The sequence below is a fragment of the Tamandua tetradactyla genome, chromosome 11, assembly GCF_023851605.1.
Source record: "Tamandua tetradactyla isolate mTamTet1 chromosome 11, mTamTet1.pri, whole genome shotgun sequence".
NCBI lineage: Eukaryota > Metazoa > Chordata > Mammalia > Pilosa > Myrmecophagidae > Tamandua > Tamandua tetradactyla.
Window position 1 is genome coordinate 79378661 of NC_135337.1, and position 9517 is coordinate 79388177.

The following is a 9517-nucleotide window of genomic DNA, read 5'->3' on the forward strand; positions in this document are numbered from 1 at the left end:
GCCCCCTCCCCGCCGCGGCCTCCCGGCGCTTAACGACTCTCGCCGCCGGCGACCTCGGCTAATTGATCCGCTAATGGGCCCCGCGCTGCGGCCGCGCCTAATGAGGCGGGAGGAAGGGGAGGGGGAGGGGGAGGAGGGGAGGGAGCGCGCGAGGAGGAGGGGAAGAGGGAGGAGGGGGAGGGGAAGGAGGAACCCGAGGAGGAGGGCAAGGAGAAAGGAAAGAGGAGCATCTCCTTGGGCGCAAGACTGGAGGAGAAGGGAGGGGAGCAGAGGGGCCTTGGGTGAACCCACTCCTTTCTGACGACCCCGCCCTCCCCCCCAAGACCCTGCTCCTCTCTGGGAGTCCGTTCTCGGAGCCCCCTTCACTCTGAGAAGAGGAACGTCCCTCTCCTTCCGAGAACCCCCTCCTCTCTGAGCTGCCTCCCCTCTCTCCCCGCCCCCACCCCGGGACCTCCCAGCTGTGTGCATCCAGAATGGAAAGTGAAACCAGCCTGATTGCTCTGTGCCTCGATTTCCCCTCCACGTGCATCCAAGTGGTTCTAATATCCTGGGGGTGAGAGAATGCCACTGGCTCCAGGGGTGTGACACAGACCCAGTCCCTGTCCCTACAGCCGGGACTCGGCAGGGGGAGCTGGAGCAGGAGGATAGAAAGACCGTCCCCTGCTGGGGATGAAACCAGCTAGAACTAGAATGTGACACATTAAACATTGACGTGCCAGGCCATCTAGGGACATCTGCTGCCGGAAACATGTCAGTGGCCTTCCTGCTTCCAGGGCGCCTGGGTGCTTTAACAGAATCTTGGAAGGGGGTGGGGGGGAAGAAGCTAAGGCGCAGGGAGGGAATTAGAGACCCAAAAATGATGTCACTCTCTCCCCATTGGACAGATGGAAAAACTGAGGCCCAAGGAAGGGCGGGAAATCGTTCAAAGGCCAAGCAGCTGGGCTTCCTGCCCTTGACTTAGGGAGCTCTTTGCCCACGTGGAGCGACCGTACTGATTAGGAAAGCAGAGCACATCATAGGGGTATTAATCATAAGCGTCACAATAGATTGCCATTTGTTGGACATCCGTTACCCCCCCTTTTGGCTCAGTGCTTTCACTTGCATCTCTCGATTCTTGAAAGGAAGGAAGGGCCTCTTTACAGGTGAGGAAACTGAGGCCCAGAGACTCAACCAGAATTGTTCGTGGGGTGGGGGGTGGGGGGTGGGGGATGCGGGGGGATACGAGGTTTTCCAGCGCACAAAGCTCCAGGCTATAGGATGTGGGTTCTTAACCATTCTGTTGTAGGAGGTAAAAAAGAAGCTTCTGGACCCAGGGCCAGCTGGGAGGCGCTGCAGGAGTGGGGAGCAGTAAGATTCGAAAGATGGGGGACTCAAGGCAGGGAGAGGGCACAGCTGAAGGATAGACTGAGCCTGGGGACTGGGGCGTCCCTGGAGGCGCACAGTCCCCTCCCCTAATGCACTGTCTTCATTCCAGTCACTTTGGGCCTCTTTTCTGTTCCACCTCTGGCGCTTTGCTGTTCCCTCTACCTGGAACACATTGCCCCCAAACATCTACCCTGGTAGGCCACCCTGGTAAAACAGTGTTCCTGTGGTCATCATCTCCTTTTCCTGCTTTCTTTATCTTCACAGACTTTATCACTACCCACAACGGAATTCAACTAATCTCTTATTCCTTTGTTGCTGCATGCCTTCCCCTCCCTGCCTCCCTCTCTCTGTGGGTTCGATGACAATAGGGATTTTATGTATTGCTTTGGTCACTACTGAATCCCCTCAGCCTAGAACTGTGCCTGGGCCGGAGAGGGTGCTCCATGATTTATGGGTAAAAAGGGAAAACGGCACAGCAGCCAGCAAGAGGGGTGGGCCTGGGTCACCGGCCTTCTGGGGTGGGGGGTGGGGAGTTGGGGTGCTGAGGAGCCATGGGAGATGTTTGAGGAGGGGAGGGGCGCACCCAGATGTGGGATTAGGAATGTTGTTCCTGCGTCCACTGGGAGGTGGCGGGGGGGGGGGGGGGGAGCAGGCTGGAGGGGAAACTGAGGCAGGAGCTTAGGAGGAGGTCCGTGTGGTACTTAGATACTTTCTGAGGTTAGAAGCTGCCAGAAGGGAGCCAGCCGTAAGCACCCCCCGTGGTGCAGGCTGGCCCTGGAGTTTCCTGACCCCCCTCTGCCTCTGGGTGTCTCTAGGTCTCTGTCTCTCTCCTTGGTTTTATGTCTCTCCTCTCTGTCTCCATTTTCCTTCTCCTTCCCTCCCCTCTCCTCTCTTTTCCTCTCCAAGCCTCCCTCTGACCTTCAAGGTCTTTCTAATCTCTCTGTCTCGCCCCTCTTTTTAATCTCTTCCTGCGTGTGCCCCCTCTCTGCCCCACTCCCCAGCCTCCCCAACTCTCAGTTTGAAGCTCCTGCGATCCGGCCGCCTCCAAACCTCTCCCACCCACCCCGTCCCCTGGGCCCTGCTGTTGGGCGCGTGCCAGGCCTGGGAGCCCGCCTTCCCCTGCCCTTTACCCTCCCTCTCCCCTCCCTGGCCTTCCCCTCCCTCTCCTCCCTCGACACCCCATTTCCTCCTCCCCTCCTCCCTCCTTTTCCCGGGCCCGCCTCCCGGATCCCGGCCGGGCCTGGCCGGGCCTGGCCGGTAACGCACTGGGCGGGGCCTGCGTGGTTGGGGGATGGGGTCCCCGGGCGGGGAGGAGGGGCGCGGGCGGCCTGGCACTCGGCCCGGGCCGGCCTGGGAAGCGGGGTAGGGATGTTCACGACCCCCCGCCCCCAACCCCGCACAGCAGCTGGAGAGCAGCCCACCCGGGGCGCCGTGCTTTGTGACCTTGGGCAGGGCGCTGGGCGTCTCTGGGCTTGTTTACCTCCTCCTCTCCAAAGCCGGGTGCTCCTGGACCCCGGACTACAGTAGACAGCGGACGAGGTAGAACTGCCTGGAGCTGCCGGTAGACCTTTCATTCCCCCGGGGCCAGTATTTATTGAGCGCCTGCTGTGTGCCAGGCTGTGATGAATGCCAGGGACCCAGTGGAGCCCCTCTTCACACTCCTGGGGCCCAGAAAGTGTGGGGAAGCCAGACCACAAATGCACCCACAAAGAACATTTCAGTCAAACCAGGTTGGGGAAGAAAAATGCAGCTGGGGCAGGAGCTGGAGAAAGGCCTAAGAAGGCTACACTTAAAATTGTGTTTGTTAGGAGGTGACATTTGAGCTGAAGCTTGGATGACAGAGAAGTCTTCCAGGGGCCACTGGGCAGGGGGTGGGGGTTCCAGGCAGAAGGAGCTGGGAGAACAGAAACCACTGGGCTGGGCCTAAGCCTTTGCGGGTTTCAGAGCCCCTATTTTGTGGGATCTTTGGAGAATCAAACCCAAAGGAAAGTGGGAAAAGCAAGCCAGTCCCATAATGGGGGTGGCAAGGTGTATGGTTATCAAGGGCCGTCTGGGTAGGTAATATTACCAAACTCCCCCCCCTTCCAGATGGGTAAACTGAGGCTCAAAGAGGAGAAAAATCCTTTGTCGGGATCTCACCAGAAAGCAGGAGATGGAAAGGTAGAAGTTCTGGGCAGGTCCCAGAATCCCTCTCTGTGCCATGGTGCCTGCTGGGTGCTGGGTGAGTTTGGGGTTTAGAAAGGGGGTGGGGGTGCGGTCAGGGTTCTCCAGGGATGCTGGGAGGCAGGGGGTGGGGTGGGGAGAGGCCTGGACTTGGGATGGAGAGGCTGTGGGAAGTGTGGGTACCTGTGTGTCCATGCAAGAATGAGAACCCCCATCCCGAGGGATTTAAAAACTGGGGGGAGGGGTGTCCACTGAGGGCCAGCTCCTGCCCCGCCGTCCCCCCAACCCCCCAGCCCAAGGTATCCAGGCCAGCTCTGCACATCCTCACACGGTGATAATGGCTAAAGCCATTTCCTCCAGTGAGCTGTTTGTGCTGATGATGAAGTTTCCCTCATTATCCCGATTTTATAGGAAAACAGAATGACAGTGACACAGCAGCCCAGGTCGAATTGAATCCAGGCTTGTACCGGTTACCACCCGGGTGTCCCAGCCTCCAGGAGAGAAGCTGGCATTGGTGCCAACCCAGGAAGGCCATGCTCACTCGCCTGAGATGAGACCCTGTTCCTCTCTGGGTCTGTCCATTCTGTTCATTTATTCTCCCAACAATGGTGTGGCGTATCATAAACACAGGAGCAAGTAAATGGAAAGGGTTTGGGTAGGGGCCAGGTCTCTTGAAGAAGATGGAACGCAATAGAGACTGACCAGGTGGGGAGGCTGGAGACTTCTTTAGCCAGGCTGGTCAGACATGGCCTCTGTAGGATGTAATGTTTGAGACAAAACTGGAAGATCAGAGCCGGTTATGATTCAGGGAAAGTAAACAGCCTGTGCAAAGGCCCTGAGGCTGGCCCATACCTGGGGTGTTGGAGGAACAGCAAAGAGTCCAGTACTGAGTTTAGATTTTATTCTGGGGGCAACAGGGAGCTATGGAAGGTTCTTAAGCAGGGAAGGGGGTAGGATCTTATTCACATTTTGATGGGATTTCAAAGACATGAGAAGAATGGAGAGTGCGTGGTCCATCTGAAGTGGGGAGAGAGGGCCCTTTAAGGGAACAATAGGAGGTGCCCCTAATTATGAATAGTTTGAAGTGCTTCATAATCCTTCACTTATTAGAAGATTCTACTACCCACCAGTTGAGGAAACCCAGGCAGAGTAAGTGCTTGGCACTGAGACCACCCCAATTCCAGTTCTTTCCAGGGGGAGACTGGAACTCCTGAGTACTCAGCTAACCCTAGTACCCCCTGCCTTTGTGATGTCACTGGGAGCGTGTGTGAGCAGGTACCCAGGCTCTAGAACCCATAGGGGTGTCTGTGGGCCCCATTTCAGAGTCGGGGGAATATTCTGCCACATAGCAAGGCAGAGTGCGGGGGATGCCAGAGCTCAAGAAGAGGGCTTAAGGTCTTTTTGTCCATCTTGGGCTAGGAGGATTTAAATGCCTTGCTCAAAAGAGGCAACTCCTACGCATGCTGCAGAACCCCAACTTAATGTTCCCACCCAACATCTAGGAAGCTTCCCCTATTGTCCTGGGAAGTGCCTCCCCATCTCAGTAGCTTGGTCCCTCCCTCTACTCCAGCCCTGACAACAGGGCATGCTGAGCGTCCACATTCTGCCTTATTCCCTGTTTCCTCAAACTTGGGAGCCCTCCTTGAGTGTCTAGCATGGCCTAGCCCTAGCTGCTCATGTCGCAGCAGCAAGCAATATTGCTTTCTTGATTGAGTCTTGTCCAAGCCTCCCGATGGATGGGTGAGAAAGCGGAGGCCCAGAAAGAGGCCCTGGTGAGCCTCAAGGTCACACGGGGAGGGGCGGGAAGGGACCAGAACATGGGATGTGGGGATGGCTCCCCAAAGTCCTGGGTTGAAGGAGATATGTGTGTGTGATTTTTCTGGGGAAGGGGGCAGAGGCTCACCGCCAACTGTGGCGAGGAACCGAGGCTCAGAGGTCACCGCAAGCCCGGGGCCGGTGGGAGGGGACAGGCCTGGCTGGTGGCCAGCAGCTCGGCTGGGAGGTGGGGGGGAGAGGCAGGCAGAGGTTGGCGGTGTCGGAAGCCAAAGGCTTGGCCTCCCCGAGGGAGCTGATTTCCCGGCCCGGGTCGGATCAATGGGCTGTAATTATACCGCGCCGGGCTCGGAGCCGGCGGGGAGGGAGCGGGAACTGGCAGGAGGGAGGCGGCGGGCGATGTGTGTGTGTTGGGGGTGGGGGGAAGCGCGGGCGGGAGAGGGACCCACGTTACTTTGATTGACAGTCCGGGCGGCGCGGCGCGGGAGCTTCTGGGAATCGTAGTCTTTCCGAGAATCCCCGCTCCCGGCTCCTCTCCAGTCTACCCTCCGGGGAAACTGAGGCACGGAGATGAGCTCCCCGCTTCCCACCTCCAGCCCCTGGTTACAGACCAGCCCTGTGATGCCTCCCCCATCTGACCCTCTGGGGACAAAAACTTGAAGCCTCAAGGCTCCGTCCGGTGCGAGTCTCAGCTCTTCCCAGGGCGTCAAGCAAGACTCGACTTCTTTCTACCTCAGTTTCCCTTTCTGTAAAATAGGGTGCAAGGCGCATCCTCTGCCAGGAACTGGCCGGGCTTCTGCGAAGTGCACGGTGGACGAGGGACTACAGTTTTTAAGGGGGGACCCGTCAGGCCTAGCGGGTGGCCCGCTCCCCCTGGGTTTTGGATACCAATCGAGCCGAACCCCGACTCCACCCGGCAGGACTGGGGCGTCCACTAGGGTCTCAGCTTCTCCAAGGGAGGGGGAGCCTCCCTCGCCTTAGCCCGCTGAGAGCCCAGCCGCCTTCCGATTGGTCCAGCCTACCCTAGTGCCTCCTGCCATTGGCTGCCGGTTCCTTGGTCTCCCATTGGCCAGCTTCTATTGTGACGTCACGGACCCATGTGGGAGCGCCGCGGGCGGATTGGCTGGCGCGCCCAGCCAACCACCGCGGAGAAAGGAATTTCCACAGTAGCTGGGGCGGCGAACTTGATTTAAGGTGGTCTGAGCAATCCCGGTTCCTGGCGCTGCTTCTCAGCTTTTTCTTTCAAAAGAAGGAAAAAAAAAATCCACACTGTAAAAACCCAGGCAGGAGCCGGGGCGAACCCTTGCTTTGCAGCGGGAGAGGAGAGCTGGGAAGAGAAGCCTCTTCCTCCATTCTGCAGAGGGGGAAATTGAGACCCAGACAGATGGAGTGGGAAGCCCTGGATAGCGAACAAGTTAGCTGGGGGAAGTCTTCTCAGTGGAAAGAGCTCGGCGTTGCCCAGGCTTTAACTCACGCCTGCTGAGCCCTTTCCCTGCCTCCTGCTCGGGCCGGATGTGGCATTTCAGCGAGTTAGCGAGGATTAGCTGCCCAACCGCCCCCCAGCCGCTCACAGACTGCTTTCCTCTGAGCCTCACCATCCGCCCACTGTCCCCCCCCCGCCCCCCGGCCCCTCAAACTGGGGACACTGCTGCTCAGAGCAAAACGTCTGTCCTTCTAGCGGATGTACACACTAAGATAGTGTGTGTGTGTGTATTTGTGTTTGTGTGTGTGTTGGGGGTTCTCCCACAATCCGCAAATCTGTATTTACTCTGCCTATGGCGTGTGCCTGGCTGCAGAAATGCGAGACTGGTGAGTGGGAGTGGGCAGGTCCCCTCCTCCAGGAAGCCTTCTCTGACTTGTCGAACAGAGCTCCCCCTGCTCCCTGCTCTGTGGATCCCTAAGTCCCAAGAGTAGAAGTGTTCAGCTCTGTCTCCTCTCCCCACCCACCATGGGAGCCCCCCAAGGGCAAGGTCTGGATCTTTTTTGGGACTCCCAGTAGCTTCCAGCTTAGGGAAGTGGCTACCGAATAAATACCCATTTATCTACCTACATCAGACTTTTTGTGTTCAATGTCCTGGGGGCAGGATAGGAGATACCTTTTGGGGCTGGGTCTCAAGAGAAAATGGACTTCCTCCAGGCAGCAGAGGAGGTACAGGGGATTCCCAGCAGAGATAAGCACAAAAGCAAAAGCTCAAAAGGTGAGAAAGTAGGAAAATAGGCAGATCAGGTCTTTTGGTCAGTGCCCCTGGAGCAGGGGAGGGGTGTGTGATCAAGCACATATAGGTGAAACTGGGCAGGGTGGGTGGTGCAGGGTATCCCATACTAGCTTGAGGAGTTGGGAATTTGTCCTAAGGGCAATAGGGAGCCATGGGAGGGTTTTAAGTGGGAGGGACAGATTTAGGGAAAGCCACAGGAGGGGAGGCTGCTCAGAGGGAGAAGGTAGCTAATGGTCCAGTCCGGAGAGGAAGAAGGCCTGGTCCCTGGAAAGGGTGGGGGGGGGGGGTAGGGGAAGCTCGGGGATGGGAGGCTGGGTTGCACAGCAGACAAGGAGAGAGGGTGAGCTAGGCAGATGTTTAGGTGACTGATTTGGGGGATCAGGGTGAACTGTGGGACTTGACAGGGTGAGGACCCGGTCTGGGGGAAGATGCTGGGTCTGAAAGCCCAGTCAATGTCCAGGAGATATGCCCAGTTGGAAGCTGGACGTGCAGGGCTGGGTCTCAGGGGAGGGTCCCGGAATGGGCCCAGAGTTTGGAGCATCCTCGAGAAGCTGGACGTGGTGGCACCGAGCCTGGCCAGGAGACCCATCTTAGGAGGGGAAGGCAGCCGCCAAGTCAAGAGAGAATCAGAAGAGGAGAGGCTGCTCTGAGAAGGGCTGGGAGACAAGGGCCAAGTTTAGGAGCTTCGAGTTTGAGAAGCTCAGAGGATTTGGGCAAGAGAAGGCTCAGGAGAAGGTGGGAGTGCATGAGGAGCAGATGGGGGGGCCTGGGGGCAGGTGTGTGTGTGTGTGTGTGTGTGTGTGTGTGTGTGTGTGACTATTTGAAGTTGTGGTCTAAGGAGGGGAAATCTGGGAGAGGCAAGACACCTTCTGGAAAGAGTTTAGAGTCAGGACTTTGTAGACCCTGAGAATCTGGAGTCAGGAACTGCTGGCCCTGTGGAATTGGGGAACCTGGTATTTCTTAGAATTCCCACTAATTTCTGGCTTTAGCCCCGTCAGCTGTTTCTTCTGGTCAGTCACCTCCCCGGACTACCTGTCCATTTATTGAGCACTTACTGTATACCAGGCCCCACAGGGACCAAGAACAGGAGCTTAGGGAGGGAGCCAAAAACAAATAAAGCAACCTATGGCTAAACATGATTATGTGAAACAAACGAAGACACCTCTGATAGGAGCTAGAAGGGGAGGGAGTAGGGCAAGACTCATCTTTGGGAATTACAGAAGAGGACATGTGACACTGCTTAAATGGGGATGGGGGTCAGGAGGGGGCTTCCTGAAGGGGGGATATTTGAGCTGAGAACTGAGTGATGAGAAGGAAGAGAAAAGGGTATTAGGCAGAGAACACAGCCTGTGCAAAGGCCCTGAGGCTACTCTGGACTGGGCGTGTTGGAAAACAGGATGCCCTCATGGCTGAAGCAGAGGGAGCAAATGGTAGGGCAGGAGGAGGGGAGGGTGGGTAGTTGAGGGGTGTGGAGGGGACTTGAGCAGGGTCTGGTAGGTAGGAGGGACTTGGATTTTATTTATTTATTGTTTTTTGTTCGTTTGTTTTTGGATTTTATTTTAATGGCAATAGGGAGCCATTGACTATTCCCTGTAACACACACACATCCTCATAACTTCCATGGCAGCCCATCTTCACCCTTCAAGTTTCAGCTCAAAGGTTAACCTCCTCAGAGAGGCCTCTCCTAGATAAATAGCCCCTTTTGTGAGTCTCTATCACTGCTCCCTAAATTATTCCTCTGCATATGCAAAAAAGTCCACCAGGACATAACTCGGGTCTTGCTCCGTCTGCCCTTGAGGGGCTTTTGTGCCAGTTCACTTACTCATTTCTCCACAGTGGATGGGCCACTGACACAGGACAAGGGTTTGTCAAGTTTGGTCCTCTGCTGTCCCCAAGAGCCTACAGCAGTGTTTGTTGATTGACTTAACAAATGACCCCCCCCCCCCCCCCCCCGAGGTCTCTCATCTGCAAAGTTGAAAGCAAGAACCTTCCATCTCCCA

General features: G+C 56.8%; 1 long non-coding RNA gene across 1 annotated transcript; it reads left to right on the plus strand.

The window, feature by feature from the left end:
• Nucleotides 1-2672: 2672 nt before the first annotated feature.
• Nucleotides 2673-5767, plus strand: LOC143650435 (uncharacterized). Its single transcript, XR_013159554.1, has 3 exons — nucleotides 2673-2904; nucleotides 3454-3586; nucleotides 3940-5767. It is a non-coding gene; the product is annotated as an uncharacterized LOC143650435 (long non-coding RNA).
• Nucleotides 5768-9517: the final 3750 nt, after the last annotated feature.